We start from the raw sequence: 8069 nt of genomic DNA, 5'->3' as shown, positions 1-8069 counted from the left end.
CTTCTTCTTCTTCTTCCTCTCTCTCTCTCTCTCTCTCTCTCTCTCTCTCTCTCTCTCTCTCTCTCTCTTTCTTCCTCTGCCCCAACCCACACCCCCCCACCTCTCTTATCTTCACTCTTAGTGAAGTTCTTTTTTCAGGTCTTAAAGGGAAGGTTTTTCTTTCCTTTAAGTCCCCATTCTGTTTGCCCTTTCCCATACATTGTACCATTTTCTGTCTAATAGTTTTCTTTTTGTCGTAATAAATAACTGAAAGCAACTTGTGGAGGAAAGAGTTTCCTTGGTTATACTTCTAGATCACAGTCCATCACTGAGGGAAGTCAGGGCAGACAAGAATTCAAGTCAGGAACCTGGAACCAGGAACCTGGAGCTGCTCCTGAACAGAGGAGTGCTGCTTACTGACTCCCTCCCAGCCTTGTGTTCAGCTAACTTTTTTTTTTAATCCAGCCCAGGACTACCTGCTCAGGGATGGCACTAATCCACACCAACCATCAATCAAGACAATTTCTCACAGACATAGCCACAGGCCAATCTGATCTGGGCAATCCTCTCCAAGTGAGATCCACCCAGCTAACGCTAGACTGGGTCAAGTTGACCACTGACTAGAGCCCTCCCTCCCACCTTGAGGACCCTTGGCTGCTTCTCTCTGTGAATTTGCTTCTGAAGGGTAATTACTTGGCTTTTCCCTCCCTGGACTGACGGCTGCTCCTTTGGAATTGCTTTACTGTTATATATAGCATCAGGATGATTGTGGTGGGGGTGGGGGTGCGACATAGGGGTACCTTTGAAGTCTATATTGTATGTGTGGGAGGTAATGAGAAAATCGCTAGCATCATGGAGCCAAGGCTGACCACCTTACTCAGAGGGCAGGACTGGATTTTGGAATGAATGACTGCCTTTGTTTCTATTTCCTACATAACCAGCAGAATGAAGCTGGATTCTGGGAAGAAAAGTGCCAACAGAGAAAGCAGCTGCCCCCCTGCCCATTCTGCCCTTAGGTCTCAGGAAGCCTCAGGCCTAAACCCACCATGCCCTTCCCACTCATGCCCGGGTCTGCTGCCCAGCCCTGACCAGCGTTCAAACATAAGGACAGTCGATATGCATCTCCACACAGTCAGGTGAGGTGAGGACAGAGCTGGGCTCTGCACCACACCTCCAGCAGGAAGAGAGTTTGGGTTCTGAGGCTGTTAGCCTCAGCTGGCTGTGGAAGGATGTCAGCAGGTGACTAATACAGGGGTGAATTGTTACTGTTGGGAAGATGGGGCCAACCAGGAGGAACAGAGATTTCTTCTGGGAGATATGAGGTGACTGAAACTGGAAGACCATGTGATAGAAAAAGGCTAGCGTTGGATAGAAGCAAAGTCACCATGCTGAGCTTACATTCCAGCTGCTTGGAAAAGACGGGCCAGGGCTCACTCATTTCCTGCTTCTGGAAATGTGTTTGCTCCTGGAATCCCCACAACACCATGGCTACTAGTCTCCACCCTCACCGTGGTCCCTAGTCACACAGTCCTTTTCCTTGTTGAGGAACCAGGAATTAAAAAGATTCTCTGATTAGCAGACTATGTTTATTTAACACTTCAAAGAACTGTAATGCTCAGATATTATATATAACCAAAAGGGAAGTTATTTGGACAACTATTTCTCACTAATTGTTCTCCTCTTTATATATATGTATATATATATATATATATATATATATATATATATATATGCATATTATATGTATATAGTAATTACATAATATTTAACATATATTATTATATTAAGTATAGTTTTAAATATTACATAGTATATTATATAATTTATATTATACATTATTATATTATATTAAGTATATAAACTATATATATGTATATAAACTATATATATATATATATATATATATATATATATATATATATATATATATATCTCCCAGATATAGGACAAGTCTTGGCTTAGTTCAGCACAGCAGTGTTTATCTGCAGCTGAGATAAACAAGTCTAGCTTCTTTTTGTTTTCCCCCTTCTGTTGTGGATAGCCCTGGGGCTAATTATATTTGATGTTAATTCCGTTCTCCTGTGAGTGGCTGCAACAAGGAGTCAGTCAGCACTCAGGTGATTTCCTGTAAACCTGCTTCCCACCTTAATTTGTAAAATAAAGGAGAGCTGAAGATTGGGCAGATAAGAGGGAAGGTGGAGAGGAAGGTGAGGGAGAGAAGGAGAAAATGGAAGAGGGAGAAGATGCAGAGGAGGAGGAAGAAGAAGAAAAGCAGAGCAGAAGCACATGGCCTGGAGAAACTGCAAGTTCTAAGGGGTCTAATAGATGTGAAGATGGTAGTGGGAAGCAGGTTTACAGGAAATCACCTGAGTGCTGACTCCCTCCTTGTTTGAAGTCACGCACAGGAGAACGGAATTAACTTCAAATATAATTAGCCCCAGGGCTATCCACAACACCCTTCCTGTCTCCCTCTTGCTCCAGCCCCTGCTTGCTCTGGCCTATAGGTTTTTTTATTTGTTTCCTCAATACGGATGGTTGTGAGCCACCATGTGGTTGCTGGGATTTGAACTCATGACCTTCAGAAGAGCAGTTAGTGCTCTTAACCGCTGAGACATCTCACCAGCCCACAAGTCTAGCTTCTTAAATACTGAAGCCAAATCTAAAAACCAAAGACCAAAACTGAAACCATTATTTACCAACTGTGTGACGCTCTCTCTCTGGAAGTGTACTTCTCACAGCTGCAATGTTTCCCTTTTCGCCCTAATCGCTATGTTCCTCAACTAAAGGAGGCTGTTGTCAAACTCACAGGTTTCAGGAAAAAATTCAGGATATAGGAGCAGTATGTCCCTGATGATCCTATACTGAAAAAATTAAATAAGTAAAAGAAGGAAAGAGCTACATTTCTCTTTCAGATTGTCAATTAGACGCTGATGTCTGGTTGTGACCTCAACAAATAGAGTCTGGATTTCACTCAGGTTTGGCCCACAGTTTTCCACTTCCACTGGCCATGACACCTGGTACACACGGGGACAGAGGCATCGATTGCTGGGGGAGGGCACCGCCAATGGCACAGCTACGTTAACTGACTTCTCATAAACTTTCCTGTACATTGCTCCTCACACAGGAGTCTATCTTCTCAAACAGCTGATTGCACAGTTATACTTTGATCTGTGAAATAAAACTCACATCAGTCTAGATATAGAGAGGACTATTTCTGACGTTATCGCTCTAGCCCAGTCTAGCCAGCTGCACAATTATGCTTCACCTTACTAAGCCTTGTGTTAATCATAATGCCAACGAACTTTCCTCATTAACTTTGTCTCTTAACGTTCTCCACAAGGTTGTAATAGAGGAGACAGGATGGTCAACTTTCTGAGCTTAGTAAAAAATATCTTGAGTTCTTGAGCCTTCGTCAGGATTTATATCTTGTAATGGGCATATTCTTTTTCCCTAATAAAGGCAAAATGTCCCCAGCTATTTTCTGACCTATGCTCTCAGTAAGAATTGCAGCAGTACTAATAATTTCACTTTCTGTGGGTTACAGATGGTACCTCACACGCATAGCATGCTCCAAGGATACAGTTATCACCAAATGTTTGTTTTGTGTTCTGAATCGTCATAATTATGTTCATGTTGTTGTATCACAGCGCGTTAGATAGGCCTGCTTCTGAGATATTTCAACGGCCACCCCTCGTCGCTCCTTCTGACACTCAAAGAAGCTAATTTCTAGAAACGGGAGTGTGTGGAATGACAAACTAAGAGATAGACAGATTTCCTGGTAGGCAGACAGACAGGGAGAAGGGCCATGACTAGAAAACAGAGAGGGCAAACCTCCAAAATAGTCAGCCTCTTCCTTACACCCCTGAGCTGAGACAAAAGTCTGGCGGCTAAGAATCAAGGCTTGGTGGGTGCTCTCTCTTACCAGTAGGGTCCCATGTTGATGCGATGTCTAGACAAGTTCAAGACTCCATCAGGACATGTTTACACACAGTTGTAGGCTAATAAAGCCTTCTGTCTTTCTTCAAATTGACCAACCCGAAATTAGGAGAAGATCCTTCAAAGACTTTAACCAAGCCCTTCGTCGGTGCCCCCTCTGCTTTTCAGGGGGTCCTTTTTTCTCTGTGTGCCTTATATATTTGTGATTCCTCATCCCTAATAAAAGGGCTATTTTATCAGCTGGTTCTGTCTGTAATTGTCTGCTGTGTTTGACATTTTCCCTGTTTGAAATTTTTTCTGCCCTTTAGTTCTTTAATTCTAAATAAACCTGATCAAGAATCTTAGATGTGCCGGTTAGTGTTATGTCAACTTGACACACAGTGGAGTCATCTGAAAGGAGGAAACCTTAATCAAGAACATGTCTCCCTAAGATCTGGCCATAAGGCATCTTCTCAATTAGTGATTAACTAATCACTAATTAATGGTGAGGGCCCTGTACATTGTAGGTGGTGCCATCTCTGGGCTGGTGGTCCTAGGTTCTGTAAGAAAGCAGGCTGAGTAAGCCATGGAGAGCAAGTCAGTAAGCAGCACCCCTCCATGGTTTCTGCATCAGCTCCTGTCTCCAGGTTCCTGCCCTGTTTGTGTTCCTTCAATGATGGACTATAATCTGGAAGTGTAAGCCAAATAAACCCTTTCCTCTCCACCTTGCTATTTGGTCGTGATCATGTTTTATCACAACACCCCAACTAAGCCAGATGTTAACATCATCATGTAGGCTAAAACTTGAACTTGCCAATGATGAAAAAAAGCAGAGGAACTGGAGCTGGAAATCAGGTTTTTAGGAGATTGCTTTCATGAGTCCACTGATATGAATATGTTCTTTCAATCCTTCACTCAGGCTTCAGTGCTTGTTCTGAGAGCAGCATTTCCTGTTTCCCCAAGACAGTCACCATTGTTAACACAGCAGATATTCAGACTCCCGTATTCATATTCATACCACCACAATGCCTGTTTGTGTGTATATTAAAAACTTGATTTCATATACTATTTAACATTTGTACAAACATATCTGATGCCAAGAAAAGCTCAATAATTATATGGCAATGTGCCAATTAGTTGTTTTGGAATACAGTTCTAGAATAAAACAATCTCCATTTTCTTCAGAGTACTTTTGCCTGTTTACAAGAGTCCATCAGCATCAGGCCTCTTAACAACGGCGTTCCTTTACAGAAGTAGATAAGGAAGTTCATTAGAGTCCAGCAGCTCCTCCTAGCCATTTGTAGAACTCCTGCCTTAATTGGGCCGATGTGACCTCAAGGAGTCTTGGGAAGGGAATGGGTATATAGAATGGGGAATATTAATGGAGGGAGTTCCATCAATGGGGAAACCATCGTCTATGCTGAGTGAAGACTGTTCAGTGAAGCTGATTTGTGGTTCATAAATCCTCACCTATGCTCTGTAAGTAAGCCAAATATATTCATTGACGGTCTCAAAGTACTCTTGGTTTGTTATTGGGACCCTAGGAGTAGGGGGTAGTCCTTCTTTACATTTCCCCAGAGAAGGAATTCTTGAAACATTAGCAAAATACTTTCAGTGCATTTTTCTCATTTGTTACCCACATTTTGCTGTACTCTGCTTAGGATGGCAGTTTCTCATGAGGGAAGAATACATATATTTTTTCCAATTTGTAGTAAAGCAAGTTGCCAAAATAAATGCACATGGCACACTGCAAGCCTGGGTTTCTTTGTAGTTAACAAATCTAAGGAATTTTTCACTGGTACAATTTGTATACATCAAATGACTACCAGCTATCATCCTATAGAAGCTAGGGAACAAAAGATGAGGAACTATGTTGATACCACCCTATATATCTCTGACAGAAAATGAACGGCCCAGTAGTTGATGCAGGTTTAATGGGTATTGCAAGAGAGATTGCAAGGAGCAGGGGATGTGGGTTAACATAAGAGCCAGAAGGTAGGGAGATTTGAAACACAATCTTTAGGAAATGCTACAGCCATTGGAGCTATGGTCACCTGCACTTGACCTGCACACACTAAGCCTGTCAATGGCCAATCATTGATAAAGGAGGAGCTCATGAGCCCTATCCTCTCCTCACTAAACTTTTGGCAACTAACTAATTCTAGGAGCGTCATTGCCTTCAGTTGTGTACCAATTGTGAGCCCACCAGGCTCCAAGGAATCATTCTAAATGTATGGTCGTATGGTCACATGAGTTGTCTTGGATAAAATCAGAGGGTCATGAAACAAAAGCAAAGCACATGATTATGGATGTGGACAAGGCTCTGTAGCGAGGATAAAAGTTGGGGTAAAATGGGTAGGAGGGAGATTAGAGTGTGTGAGTGAGATTAAACAGAAAGTACTATATACATGCACGAAACTGTCAAAGAACAAATTTAAACAATGAAAAAAGAGCTACTTCCTAGTTGCTGAATCTGCTGGATCTAGTCATTTACTTCCCAGTTCAATGGAAGTTGAAAAATCACCTATGGTATTAATTTGTATAAAACCTCCCAACTTCAGATGTGATTCAAAAGCTATTTTTATGAAGCAAAGTTGGAATCCTCAGCTTTTTGCTTTCAAATGACTAAAGCCATTCATCAGCTGTTCTCGTAAATGCCAAGTTTACATTTTTTTTTCCTAGATGAGATAAATATGTACAGGTTTGCTGAATTCCTCTAACTGTGCAGTCACAAATAAGACTCGGAAAACAGCCACTAGTCACTTTCCTGCTTCTAGATGTGGTTTTCAATCATATCTCCTCTTAGAAAAGTCTCCATTCATTTTATTTATCATTTTATCACTTTAAAAAATGCAACCAGCAATCATCTATTCAGCTTCTGCTACATGTTCAGCGTGAACTGCAGGGTGCTAGATGCAGACATTCAGTTTACTTAACCTTTGCTGAGTTCTGGTCTCAGAGGTCTTACATGTCCTGTAAAAAGAAGTGACTTTACAGAACGATGCCTGGAATAGTGGATCCCTGACTCTACAATTGTATGGAATGACTTGACATCTCAGTCATGTCAGGGTAGAAAGATACAGAATCTCAAGAGTTTCGAGGACAAGAGGACTTAATGATGCCTCTTTAGTAACATCAAAGACGGTGATACATTTGAGATATGGGACCACAGCTGGAAGACTGTGACTAGCCTGAGCTGATTCACAGAGACAGATGTTAAAGACTATGGTTCATCTACAAACTGAACAAAGTGTTTACAGATACCCCATTCTGCTTCAGTGAATGGAAGGAAATAGAGACTTGAGCCTAACCATGGATGGGCAAAGGGTAAATATTTAGTAGTAGGGTATATTTTCTGGGTGACAAAAAGTGACCAGCTCAGCCTTTGTCTCACTCTCCTGAGAGACCAAAGAATTCTAAAAGGATAAGCTATGAGAAGAAAGGGGAGCGAGCATAATAATTCCCAGTAGTACCAATGGTGTGTGTGTGTGGGGGGGGGGATTCCACTATTCCATTACAACTAACATCAGGATCCCAATTCCCCATGAGAGCATCATTTTCTCTTCTATAATAGTTAAAAAAAAAAAAAGACTTTACAATGACTCTAGATCACTATTCTTTTTTATGGTGTCGGAGAATGGTGGGCACAGTGAAGTTGAACAGTATCTAATTGGAAAATAAGAAGCGACTTCTCCATGGATAGTGTGTGCCTCAGCACTGGACCTCTGGGTTGAAAAGAACCATTTAGAATAAGCACTACCATTGGCCCATCTAAAGTCTGCCGCCTTCCCTGCTGCTTCCCTCCCTCAGCCCTCAGGGCTTTTGATTCATGTTTCTCCTCTCTAGAATTAGTGCAAGATCATCATTTGGAAAGCCCAAGATACGGTTTGAATGAGAATGTCACTCAGAGGCTCATATGTTTGAATATTTGGTCTCCAGTTGGTGGCTGTTAGGAGAGGAGTAGGAGGTTTAGGGGTCTTGCTGGAAAAAGTACATCACTGGGATTGGGCTTCGCAGTTTCAAAAGCCTTGTACCATTATTGTTAGTTCATTCTGCCTCCTGCTTTTGGATCCAGATGTTGGTTCTTAACTATTTCTGCTATTGTGTCCTTGCTCTTCCCATCATGGACTCTAGTACCATGAAACTATAACCCAAATTAAATGCTTTGTTAGTTT

The sequence above is a fragment of the Mus pahari genome, chromosome 20 (assembly GCF_900095145.1).
Source record: "Mus pahari chromosome 20, PAHARI_EIJ_v1.1, whole genome shotgun sequence".
NCBI classification, from domain to species: Eukaryota; Metazoa; Chordata; class Mammalia; order Rodentia; family Muridae; genus Mus; species Mus pahari.
This window is presented reverse-complemented; position numbering follows the sequence as displayed.